Genomic DNA, 12,910 nt, shown 5'->3' with positions numbered 1-12,910 from the left:
GAATAGGAGTTTTGGCCCTTGGCAGTAGACCATCCAGGTGGTAGTTGAAGAAAAGGAAGCAGAACCCCATGCACACTGTTGCTTGAGCAGTGAGTTCAAGGTTCACTTACTTTAAAGTTACATGAGTCAGACCCAATGGGCCAATATCCAAATTTCTGAGTTCATTTTACGTTTTACTCCTAGTGGCAAGCTCTAGTCTCCAGGAGCATTTTGTGCAGGCCTCGTAGCCCCAAAAATAGTACACTCTTTGGAGAGCTGGTTTCACTGACTGCTTGTGCCATCTTTCTCCTCTGCTGTGCCCTCAACAGATCCCACAGCCTCCTGGTCATCTTGCAAGGCATCTGGATGCACTGGAATTCAAGGTTTCCCCAACTGATTCAGGGGGCGTAAGGGTCCCTTGGTGAGACCCACTAGCCCTGGTGTCAGCTGAGGAAAGAGTCCTCAGTCCATCAGGGTGTTTGTTCTTCCAGCTGGGCAATCAGTGCTGCAGGCCCACTAGTAGCATTTAATCTACAAGCCCGGGGCACAGATAGCACACTTTACAAGGGCCTTAAAGTAAATTAAATATGCCAATTGTGATTAAGTCAATAAATATCACCATGTTTTAGATTACAGAGCACCCGCACTTTAGCAGTGATCAGCCTTGGTGAAGTGCATAGAATCCTAGAGCCAGGAAAAAAAACTGGGAGTCAGAGGGTAAAAGGTTGGGGGAGACCATGCCAAGGATGCTAGGTCTAACAATTACCAAAAACAAACATAGCTGCAACTGAAAATTTTTATTAAAGACACATGGAAATAATGCCGTGCATGAGTTGAAATAGATTCTATATGGTCACGATACATAAACTTTTGTCTTAGATTTAATGGTTTTAATCATATATCTGAAGCACAGAGACACACGAAACTTTTAAGTAAAAAAGGGCATTAAACCCATATGTTGCTGAACCTGTAAGTCTACAAAATACTAACAGATATAAATCTTTAATAGATTTACTTTAGCTAATAAATGTCACTCAAAGTGATCATTGTTTGAGGATTTTCCTTCTATGAACACAAATGCAAAACTGAACTTTGTTAGCTGTAGCAATCGAAGTCATCTAAAAAGCACCCTTGAAATATAGCTGGAAAAAGCTGAAAGAATGATAAAAGGGATTGGCAATATTCCTAATATTATGTAACCTACTATGGGGCTGATTTACAGAAAGGTTGCATAGCAAAATCTTGAAAGATATTTGTCAGGTAGGCTAACTGTTCCGGGAGATGAATACATCCTGATTTAGAGTTGTGCCAATTGGGGGATATTTCACTAAGCTAACAGTCCTGATTTCGCCATCGTTTCCACAGATAAGCAGTGGTAATATCACTAAATGTGCCATGGTAAACGCACTATCTCAACAGCCACAAATCTGTGATGATATTGAGGTACTGAATGTTGCAAAAATAAAGGAAGTATAAAAATACTCTTAAAAAAAACATATTTGTCCTGCAAGGAGGCCCCCAGATCTCTGATGACAGAAACTCACATGACCTGCCTGCTCGTACTCCACCGAGTCACCAGGTCATCATGGCGGTGCAAAGCAAGAACATCGCTGAATGGCTTCCACGAGTCAGGAAAAATATACTGGGAGTAATTGTCCATGAAAAAGCCCGCAGTCGTTTTCTTACAGCTAAGGATACTGTTTCACTTGTGTCATTATTCGGTATTCCCAGTTTTTGGTATGTTAGGTTCCTTGGTATTCTATGGTCAATGGCTGAAAATCCGTGTCTTGAAATTCAAAATTTTATACGTTTACATTTCTTAATTTGGCTACAGTGGCCTTTGCATACAATTGAAGAAACATACATTGATATAAAGAAAGAGTAATACGAGCGGCAGAGGGTTATGATAAAAAGAGGGAGGTTTTAAGGAATTTTGTTCAGGAAACGCACAATAACCGCACTGTTTAGATCTCGAAGACAGTTCCTGCTGCAATGCTGGAATCACCAATACAGGAGGTATGGCTATTACTGCCATCTGGCGAGTCTGCCCACAGTAATCCCTAATGAAATTGCTTTAGGAATCAGAAATCAGAACTCTGATTCACGTGTTACTTCCCCATTATGCTTGGCCCAATCCCACCAAGAGATGTCCCCTAGAATAACAGACAATGCCGTTTTCCTGCATTCCTTGAAAACCTAGATTTGCATTTCTAGCCGAACTGGCCCTAATTAAAATGCCCATTTATGGTCAGACAATTACACCTCAAATTCTCGACTAGTTAGTTTGGTTTTATCAAGCTAACATGCTAGTCAATTGTAAGAGTAGGCTCGTCCTATCCAAATAACCCGGAGTCCTTTAATGGTGGCATTGACTGTTTTTTTGTAAAAATGTATTTTCACACAATGCTCACTTTTGCTGAACAGCTGTTTTTGGTCCTAGTTATGTACCCACATCTTCCATGTGAACTTCTGTTTGTCGACTGTCTTCCTTTTCTTTTTTAAGTATGCTTTATGAAAGTTTGTGTTTCCTCACTCCTTGATTTATTTCTCTAGAAATGTTGCCACTTTAACCCCTTCTCTGATAACCCTTTTCCCTCTCCTGTGCAAAGCCTTTTTTTTTTGCTATTTGGGGTAGTTTGTACTTGGGCCTCCATACATTTTTGTCCACATAAGATATTCAGGCCAAATTTGCACCCTTTTATTCCAACATCCTGGGGACTCTAAGGGTACCCAGGGTTTGTGCATTCCCCTGGAGGAGACTGACAAATTAGCCAAAATACAGCAACATTTAGTTTTGGGGGGGAAAAGTAGGAAAAAAGTGCTGCAGAAGAAAGCATCTGTTTTTTTCCCTGCAATTCGTGTCAATGAAGGGTTTGCGATGCTAAAATCACAATCTTCCCTGCTTTCAGGAACAGCAGATTTGAATCAGAAAATAATTTTTTTCAATACAGTTTTGGCATTTTACTGCAACGTTGCCCATTTTTCCTATTGTTTGTGATTTCAACCTCTTTCCAGTTAGTGGTAGAAATGGGTGTGAAACCAATGGTGGATTCTAGAAAGCTATACATTTCTGAAAAGTAGACACAATTCTGAATTCAGCAAGGGGTCATTTGGGAGGATCCTCCTATAGAACATAACAGTCAAAATAAAAATATATTGAAATAAAGTTGAGAAAAACAGCCATTTGTGCCTACACTTTCATATGGCAGATCTTCGAAAGCAATATACCATTACATCCTCTGGTCCCTTCTGGTTGTGGGGATATGTAGGGCTTGTAGGTTCACCAACAATCCTAGGTACCCAGCGCCAATAACTGAGATGCACCTTGCTATGGTTTTTCATTGTGTACCCTGTATACAGTAATTCATTCAGTAAAATATAAACAGTGAAAAATAGGTATCAAGGAAACATGTATTTCTGAAATGGACCCGAGATATGTAGTTTAGAAGTCATGGCTATTTACACATCTCTGAATTTGTGGATACCAGTACTAGCTTGTGAATTAGACTTCTTTCTTACGCAGTGTCTTAAATTTGGAAGGCAAAAATGCAGAGAAAGAGAACTGGTAATAACAATTGTTAATCTGTTCTGTGTTCCCTTATGTCTCCCAATAAAAATGGTACCTCACTTGTGTTTGTAGGCCTTCTGCCAGTGACAGAAAATGGCCCAAAACACAATGTGGACACAGCACATTTTTCCAATTATAACTGGTCCTTTTTTTGCAATGTGCCTAGTTGTGGATTTTGGGCTCTAGCTCTGCCGGCACCTAGGGAAACCTAGCAAACCTGTACATTTTTAAAAACTAGACTCCTAGTGGAATCAAGGATGGGGTGACTTGTGTGCCCCTCGCCAGGTGCTGTTACCCAGAACCCTTAGCAAACCTCAACATTTGTCTTAAAAACATATTTTTCTCACAATTCTGTGAAGAAAAGTTCTGGAAACTGTGGGGAACCACAAACTTCATTCCAACTGGCATTTCCCAAGTCTCCTGATGAAAATGGTCCTTCACTTGTGTGGCTAGACTTAGTGCCCGTGACAGGAAACGGCCCAATACACAACATGTATGCAGCCCATTTTCCCAACGAAAACTGACCCTCTTTTTCCAATATTTGTAGCTCTAGATTTTGGACTCTAACTCAGCCGTAACCTAGGGAAACCTAGCCAGCCTGTACATTTGTACAAACCAGACACCTAGGGGATTCCAGGGCAGTGTGACTTGCGTGGATCCCATTAGGTTTTCTTACCTACAATGCCCTGCAAACCTCAGACATGTCCTGAAATCACCCATTTTCCTCACATTTCTGTGATGGGAACATCTGGAATCTAAAATCTATTGCCGCCATCTTCCCCCCAAAGGGGGCAGATGGTGACAATACACAAAAACACAGAAACAGCATCAGGAGGTAGGGAAGCTTTCCGTCAATTCCCAAGGCTGCTTCCTTGTGCAGGAAATCCCTCTGTTGCCCACACCATGGGGATTTTCAGTGCTGCGTATGTAGGACGGCCAGCAGCCATGCTAGGCACATGAGCACCAATGTGTCGGACAGCTTGCATCCATCCAACGCATCAAAAGGTTTAATAATTATATTTTACCCTCTAACATTTACCATGTGCAAACTGTGAATATATAGGCCCTCATTATGACATTGGCGGTAAATCCCGCTTACCGCAACGGTGACGGCCACCAACATTCTGCAGCAGAGGCAAACATCCATTCACGAAATTATGAGACACACACCCCAATCTGACAGAATACTGCCACATACACAAATCTGCCAACCCAAAGGTCGTTGCTAAAGTGGACGTACCAACACCCATACCATTACACCAACAAAACAACGCTTACCACATTATGACCCATGAATCACCACGGCGGACATTCAACAATGGTAAACCATTGGCGGTACACACCAGCGTGCTCAAAATGGACACCCATACACTAAACTACACAACATTGGCAATACAAAAAACACACACCTGACACTCATACACACACCACACACACCACACACACCCAAAGCACTATAAAACCCACATCCACATTATCCACAACCCTTTACGAATACAAATTATTGCCACCACACTGACACCAAGACCACTTTGACAACTACACACACACCACATACACCCATACATCCCTCACCCACCCACTTCACACACGCAACCACAGTACCCAACACCCACATACTTACACACACCACACAACACCCATGTCCTCACAAAGGAACCCCCGTTTCACTGATGAGGGGTTGCGGGTCATGGTGGAGGAAATAGTCAGGGTACATCCACAGCTGTTTGGAGCACAGGTAGAGCAAATATCCATTGCAGGAAGATGGAGCTATGGCAAAGGATCGTGGACAGGGTGAAGGCCGCGTGACAGCATCCAAGAACAAGGGACAACATCAGGAAGAGGTGGAATGACCTACGGGGGAAGGTATGTTCTGTGGCAGCAGGGCACCACCTCGCCAACCAGAGGACTGGCACTGGACCTCCACCGCCCACTCCCCCAGCTGACAGCATGGAAGGAGCAAGTCTTGGCAATACTGCATCCTGAGGGACTCACTGGAGTTCCGGAGGACTGGAGACTTGTGAGTCAACATTTACTACTTATCACCCCATACCTGAATGCCATCTCACCCCTAACCCTCACTCCCATCACTCCACCCCACACACTGCACCTACACATATGAATAACCACAATGCCAAGCCCTGCATGCTATACCAATGCATGGACAGCCCTTCCAGCCCTGCATGGACACCCATCATAAAAACATGCACAGCATGGAGAACTAACAATCACACAATACATCATCATACACAAACAAAGGTGGCTGGGCAACAGCAACAATAGAGGGGAAGATAGGGATGTACAACATGTCACAGACATGAAGCATAATACATCACTTACATCCTCACAGGTGCTCCAGCCAATCTCAGTGCAGAGGAGTTGCCACGACAAACCAGTCCCCCAACAGAAGATGTCCCCAGTAATGACAGTAACTCTGGACTTCTCCATCTAGATGAACTACCTGGCCCATCAGGGACCACTGGTCAGTCGGTCCCTCCAGCCCACTCCCAGTCAACCACAGAGCCTCCCCCATCAGTATCCAACACCACAGCAATCAATCAGCAGTGTGTCCACCTGTACAGGGACCCCAGTCCATACCTCGCCCCCAAGACAATCAGGGACCTGGGGTCAGTGGCAGTGGCAACACCATTCAGGGGACAGAGGCACAGGGGAACAAGGACACTGGCAGGACCGCTGTGCACCAGGGGGAGGACAGGCCCAGAGAACCGACTCTCCAGGAGGCACTCACCTATGTCCTGGGGCCTACCAACAATCCTAGGACACAATGGGCCAGATCCTTATCAACATGCAGGAGAACAAGCAGCTGCAGGAGGAACACCATCAGGAGATCAGGGAGGACTTGCAGGCTCTCAACACCACCATGATCTCCATAACAGGGGTGCTGGCAGACATGGCCAACATCATGAGGGAAGTGACAGCACACCAGTGGGACCCTACCACTAGCCAGTCAACTGATCAGCCCTCCACTTCTGCTGCAGCTAGTTGGCAGGAGGCCCCGCCACAGGACCCACAGGCCACCAGCACCCCTCCCCCTGCAGAAGGTGAACCACCCCACAAACATTCCCTGTGACCCAGACAGAAGCCAGAGCCACTTGCCAAGACCAAGACTACTGGCAGGAAATGAGAGTCTCTTGATTGTCCCCCTTCTGTCCCACTCTTTCACCTTGTCCACTTTGAACTGCCTATGCTCCCCTTCCTATGGCCCCTTGGACACTGGACCTGTGCTACAAACAGATTGGAACAATACCCTGGACTTTCCTTTACCATCAGCCTATTCCATTGCACTTTTCTGTCAATTATTTGCACTACAATAAACACCCTTGAACACAACTTGAGTGACACTGTTTTATGTGTTGAAAATAAATGTGCATTTATGGGAACAGTCACATCTAGTACAAATGATCTGAAGACTGTGATAGCATACAAATAATGACCTGTAGCTGTCTGCAGTAAACACATTAGAACACTGTTGTCATATCACCAACATCTGTAAAATGACAAGTCATAGGTGACAGTAAGTTGAGATGCAAAGGAAGTGAATGCCTTCATGATCCAGCCACACATAAAACATCAATAATCAGAGTAATGGTCAGTTCCACTGTCTCACCTCTGTGTCATTGGAAGTATTATTGTATAACTGATGTTCTATTGTCCTCATCCTCTGCCTCCTTATCCTCACTGTTGTCAGGGTCCACTGCTGCCACAGGGTCATCCCCAGTCCCCTCCTCCTGCAGAAAAGGCACATGTCATCGGAGGGCCAGGTTGTGCAACACGCAGCATGTCACTGCTATCTGGCAGACCTTCTTGGGTGAGTAGTACAGGGATCCACCTGTCAGATGCAGGCGTCTGAACCTGGCCCTCAGGAGGCCGAAGGTCCTCTCGGTTATTCTCCTGGTTCGCCCATGTGCATCACTATAACGGTTCTCAACCCCTGTCCTGGCATTCCTCACAGGGGTCAGGAGCCACAATAGGTTTGTGTAGCTAGAATCACCTTCAAGTACTGAGAGACAAAATTTAGCCTTACACAATGCTATGGGGATAACACTTGGAGATATACACTGACATACAGTGGATGGGGACTCTGGCTCACCTATTAGCCACACCCTGTGCCTCTGTAGTTGGGCCATCACATTTGGGATGCTGCTATTCCTAAGAACGAAGGCGTCATGCACCGACCAAGTATACTTTGCAGTAAAGTGGGAGATGTACTGGTCGGCCAGGCACACCATTTGCACAATGAGTGAGTGGAAACTCTTCCGATTCCTGAACACCTGTTCATTCTGGCGGGAGGGGGACAAACACAATATGTGTACCATCAGTAGCCCCAATTTTATTGGGAATATGTCCCATTGCAAATAATCCCGCTTTCACAGTGGCCAAATCTTCCACCTGGGGGAAAGAAATGCACAGCTGCACATGTGTTTCACCAAGGCAGACAATACCCTTGCCAGCACGATTGAGAATATTGGCAATGACATTCCGGCTGCCAAGCCCACTGTCACTTGGAAAGAACCAGTTGCCAGGAAATGGAGCACTGATATAACCTGCACGAGAGGGGAGATACCAATGGGATGACGGATAGCTGATATCAGGTCAGGCTCCAATTGGGCACACAGCTCTGTGATTGTGGCCCTGTCCAGTATATAGGTGAGTATATTGTGCCTGTCCTCCAGTGTAGCCAAGTCCACAAGGGGTCTGTACACAGGGGTTTGTCTCCTCCTCCTATTCATCTACAGTGGTAGGTATCTAAGGGACACAAGAGTGAGTATGCTGTCACAATTTGTACAATGGAACCACCACCTCAGTGTGCATACAGCATTAATGTGATGGGACTGTGGGAATGGCAATGTAAATGACGGAGTTATGGAAGATCTGTATGTAGTCCACTACCATGAAACGGCAACTGCCTGTCCTGTATCTAGGGACAGGTGCAAGTGAGGTAACTTCACCGAAGTTGGGCGTCGTGGCGGAAGGCGGTCATGCACAGCTGTGCAATTCCTCATTGGCTAATATGGAGCTCTATGGAATACAGTGGCCAATGGGGATCAGCGTCGGGGGTGACGGTGTACACCGCCACGGACATAACCGCCATTTTCTGTCTATAACCTCACTTGATTCCTGACTTTCCACAGGACAACACCTACACTGCGTGTGCTGCTGTGACCTTGGTCTGGAAATTACCATGGCCCGTGTGACCGAGGAAAGGGCCCTTGCCTTCACTTCGATGGAGTTGGAGTGCTTGGTGGATGGGGTCCTGCCCCAGTATGGACAGCTGTATGGGCCTCCAGACCAGTAGGTGAGTACACCTGGGGCACGATGCATGTGGGTGGGCTGCATAGAGATGTGTGTGCAGGCATCATGTCACATGTGGGGGGGATGTCTGGTGGTAGTGTACATGGTGTGCGCTGGGTGATGTGTGTGCCAATGGTTTTGGAAATGGGATTTGAGGGCCATATGTGTGACAGGCTGGACTGTATGTGTTATGCTGTCCTCCTGTCTGTATTACCTCTGCAAGTCACCGCCCATCAAAAGAAGGGATTGTGGCGTGCCATCGCCAAGGATGTGCGGACCCTGGTGGTCAACAGCAGGCAGAGCACCTACTGCAGGAAACGTGTTATTTGGCCCTCATCTTGCAGTGGCATCTAGCCAATTTAATGCCAGTGCAATACATAGTGCTCAATCCTGATCCCTGTGTGTGACGGTGCTGTGTATGCCAACTGTGGTGTTGGTGCTGTAATTGACCCAGGGCTCCCTTTCTCTCCCTCCCCCCTTTCTCCTTCTGTCATCCTGTCCATGTGTGCTTTAGCATAATCTGGCAGAGGAGCAGGGGCACCGGCAACAGAGGAAGCTGCATCCAACAGAACCCAGGAGGCAGAGTCCAATGATGACAAGGGAACCAGTGGGATGGAGGACGAGGGGAGCACCACGGCGGAGACAGGAGGTAACAACACTGACTCAGATACCTCCTCCAATGGAAGCTCCCTGGTGGTTCGGACACCTCTGTGACCACTCCAGCTGCAGGTACAGCTGCCACCCCTGTACCAGCACTGCCCTTCCAGTGGCCCCTTAGTGAGTTGCCTGTGCCCGCTCACTAAGGAGGGTGGGCATCTCCTTCGCCCAAGGCACCTCAGGCCCTGACCCAGTGAGCCCTGCTGCCCTGAGTGAGGAGGCTATTGACCTCCTAAATATCTCTCTGTAGGGCAGTCAACCATTGTGAATGCCATCAAGGGGCTGGCATCTCAGATGCAGCAATGCAATGCATTCCTGGAGGGCATCCACAGTGGATTGGTGGCCCAGAAGAGATTGATTCAGACTCTGGCCTCCTCTCTGATGGCAGCCATTGTCCCTGTTCCTAGAGTCCCCCCTCCAACTACCACTTCCCAGTCCCAATCTCCTGAACCCCAACCCATCCCATGCACACATACAGATGAGCATGCACACAAGACATCACACAAGAGTGGCACAGTCAAACACAGGCACCACACTTCAGTCCACAAGCACTCACACAAACAACAGACTGTTGCACGCGCATCCACATCCACAGCCACTGCCTCCACTGTCTCGCCCTCCTCCCCCTCCTCCTCCCTCACAGTCACTTCCACACTCACACCTGCATGCATTGCTTCAACAGCCACTGTCTGCATCACACCAAGCAGCACACACGCCTCACTAGCAGACACCTCCACAACATCCATCCACGCATCCCCTGTGTCCTCTCCCACCCTGTCTGTCCCCCCTTCCTAAAGGACACAAACGCAGGCACTCAGGCACCCAACAGCTATCCACCTCACATGAGCACACTGCCCATGCACCTGCACCGAATTCCAGCAGATGTACTCCTCCAACAACCACTCCCTCAACTTCCAATCCCATACCTCCTCCTTCATCAGACCCCGCCGTCCCTAAGAAGCTTTTCCTTGCCCAGCTTGACCTCTTCCTTCCCTCTCCTCCCCTCCGTCCTGCCCTAAGAGCATGGTCCCAACGACCCAGCCCAGCATCTCAGCCAAACAGTCCACGAGGACAGTGGAGGAACCTCCTGGTCATGGAGGCAGGACAGTGAAGGTTCCCACTCCACCAGCCAGGAAAGTCAAAGATTCCACTCCACCAGCTAGGAAAGGGAAGGATCACATGCCACCAGCCAGGAAAGTGAAGGATCCCACTCCACCAGCCATGAAAGGGAAGATTCCCACTCAACCACCAATGTCAAAAAAGGATCCCACTTAACAACCAATGTCAGAAAAGGTTCACCTCCAGCAGAGGCTGCCCAGGACACACCTCCCCCAGCAGAGACAATGGAGCTCTCACCTCCAGCAGAGGCTACCCAGGAGACACCTCCCCAGGCAGAGACAATGCAGCCCTCACCTTCAGCAGAAGCTGCCTAGGAGACATCTACCCCAGCAGAGCCAATGCAGCCCTCACCTCCAGCAGAGGGCATGTAGGCCACCCTCCAGGGACGGTTGTACATAGAGCCCCCTCCAGGAGCAGTTGGCAAGTTCCCCAATTCAGAGAATGTGACCTTGCACTCCCCAGCATTGGGAAATGGGCATGGAGCCCCCTCCAGAAGCAGTGGGCAAGTTCCCAACCTCAGAGACTGTGACCTTGCACTCCCCAGCATTGGGAAATGGGCATGGAGTACCATCAAGGTGCAGTGGGCAAGTTCCCGACTTCAGCTGAGGTGCCCCCCACACCCTTTCCCCTGAGGTGCCTGTCCACTTCTGAGATGTTGCCCCTGCACAGGATTGTGTGGAATTCATCAGGATCAAGTTGGGGCTTGAATTGTGCCCTGTGGCCATGTGGGCCTTATGTACTTTGGACTGGCATTGGACCTTTCTGGATATTTGTTCTTAAATTGGTTCATATGGTGGGTGTTGCCTTACTATTACAATGTCAGTGCTGCCAACCTGTAGTTCTTGTATTATTATGCATTGCATTCCATTGGTTTACGTCTGCAGCTGGTTGCATGTATGGTGTGTGTGTGTCTGGTGTGTGTCGTGCATGTGTGTGTCACTCTCATTTTCCTCCCTCCCTCCCTCCCTTGTGTGCTAGGCAGCTATACTCACCGTTGTTGTCTTCGTCGGCATTGGTGTTCCAGGTGGAGCATGGCGTAGAAGAGCATCAGGAAGACTTGCAGTTCCGGTTCCATGATGGCGTTGATCTTCTCTGTGTCTCTGTTGGTGAGTCTTTGGTCTTCTGTGATGTCTTTCCGCCAAGCTTTTGATGTCGTTCGTACCGCCCCAGAAATCGTGGCTGTTCGCAGTGTCATAATATGGTGGGTGGTCCCTTGTCCTCCGCCTGGCTGTTGATGGCTACTGCTGTGGTGCATGGTGCTAACGCCCTGGTTGGTGGTGTGGTACATTGGCTATGGGAGTTATCACCGTCATGGTCATTACTGCCACTTTAACAGTCACCGCCACTGTCATTATGACCACCATAATGTAGAGTTTCTGCCTCCACCTGTTGCATCTGACAGTCTCAGCATCTCTTTCACCCTATGTGTTAGTTTTTTGTTTGTTTTATAGACATTCAACATTATAAATGACCTTTCTAGTTACAGTTTTTCCAAATGTAAATATATGGTTGGAGGTTACTGGCTTGTCTAACGTTCAGTCTCCTTTGGATACTAGATAGCTGCACCGTTGTCTAGTCCCACCACCCAGTTTGATATTGAGTATACACTATGCCCAACAAATTATCCGTTCCTGAAGTCAATTATCATTTTCAGTTGACAAGCCTCTTTCTATCAAGATCTAAGAAACTGTTTCAACTGTGAGGAATAAAATAATTGGGCAGGAGATTTCATTTTTGTCCATATGCTGCAGAGATCCATCATGTTTTGGATCAATAAGATACTTCTTTTTGATGAATCTTTTTGTAAGAACAACACAGTTTGAACTGATAAGCTCAGCAATTTATCGGAATGTTGTTTCACGGCTTCCTAAGATATGGTCTTAATGGAATACTATGGGCTCCATTATGAGTTGCATGCACCACGCTATTTGCCCTGGGGGTAACTTTGCAGGGTAATTTAAATCTCTAGGTGAAATACTCCAGATCTACTGAGATACCATGGATCTTCAAATTATGATTTGTGCCATATTGGGATAACTGGGGCAGTTAGGAGTAGTCCCTATGACCAGGTGAGGAACATGTTAAACCAATCCACCATTTCGTAAGAAGTGACCAGGGGCGTAAGACATTCCATTGTAGCCGCTACGGTGAGGGGGGGTAATTCTCCAAGGGGGGGCGAAAAACCCACAAAAGGCCCCCATTCAGCCCAAGATCAAGAAGTATCTGTGAGGTATGAGAGACTCCAGGCCCCCATCACATTCTGCAGGGGCCCCC

General features: G+C 47.5%; 1 protein-coding gene across 2 annotated transcripts in view; it reads right to left on the bottom strand.

The window, feature by feature from the left end:
* The window catches only part of ADAMTS19 (ADAM metallopeptidase with thrombospondin type 1 motif 19), a 1,141,020-nt gene that overhangs the window by 823,868 nt on the left and 304,242 nt on the right, over positions 1-12,910 (bottom strand). The window lies entirely within an intron of this gene.

Source organism: Pleurodeles waltl, chromosome 1_1 (genome assembly GCF_031143425.1).
Source record: "Pleurodeles waltl isolate 20211129_DDA chromosome 1_1, aPleWal1.hap1.20221129, whole genome shotgun sequence".
In the NCBI taxonomy this organism is placed as follows: domain Eukaryota; kingdom Metazoa; phylum Chordata; class Amphibia; order Caudata; family Salamandridae; genus Pleurodeles; species Pleurodeles waltl.
This window is presented reverse-complemented; position numbering and strand designations above follow the sequence as displayed.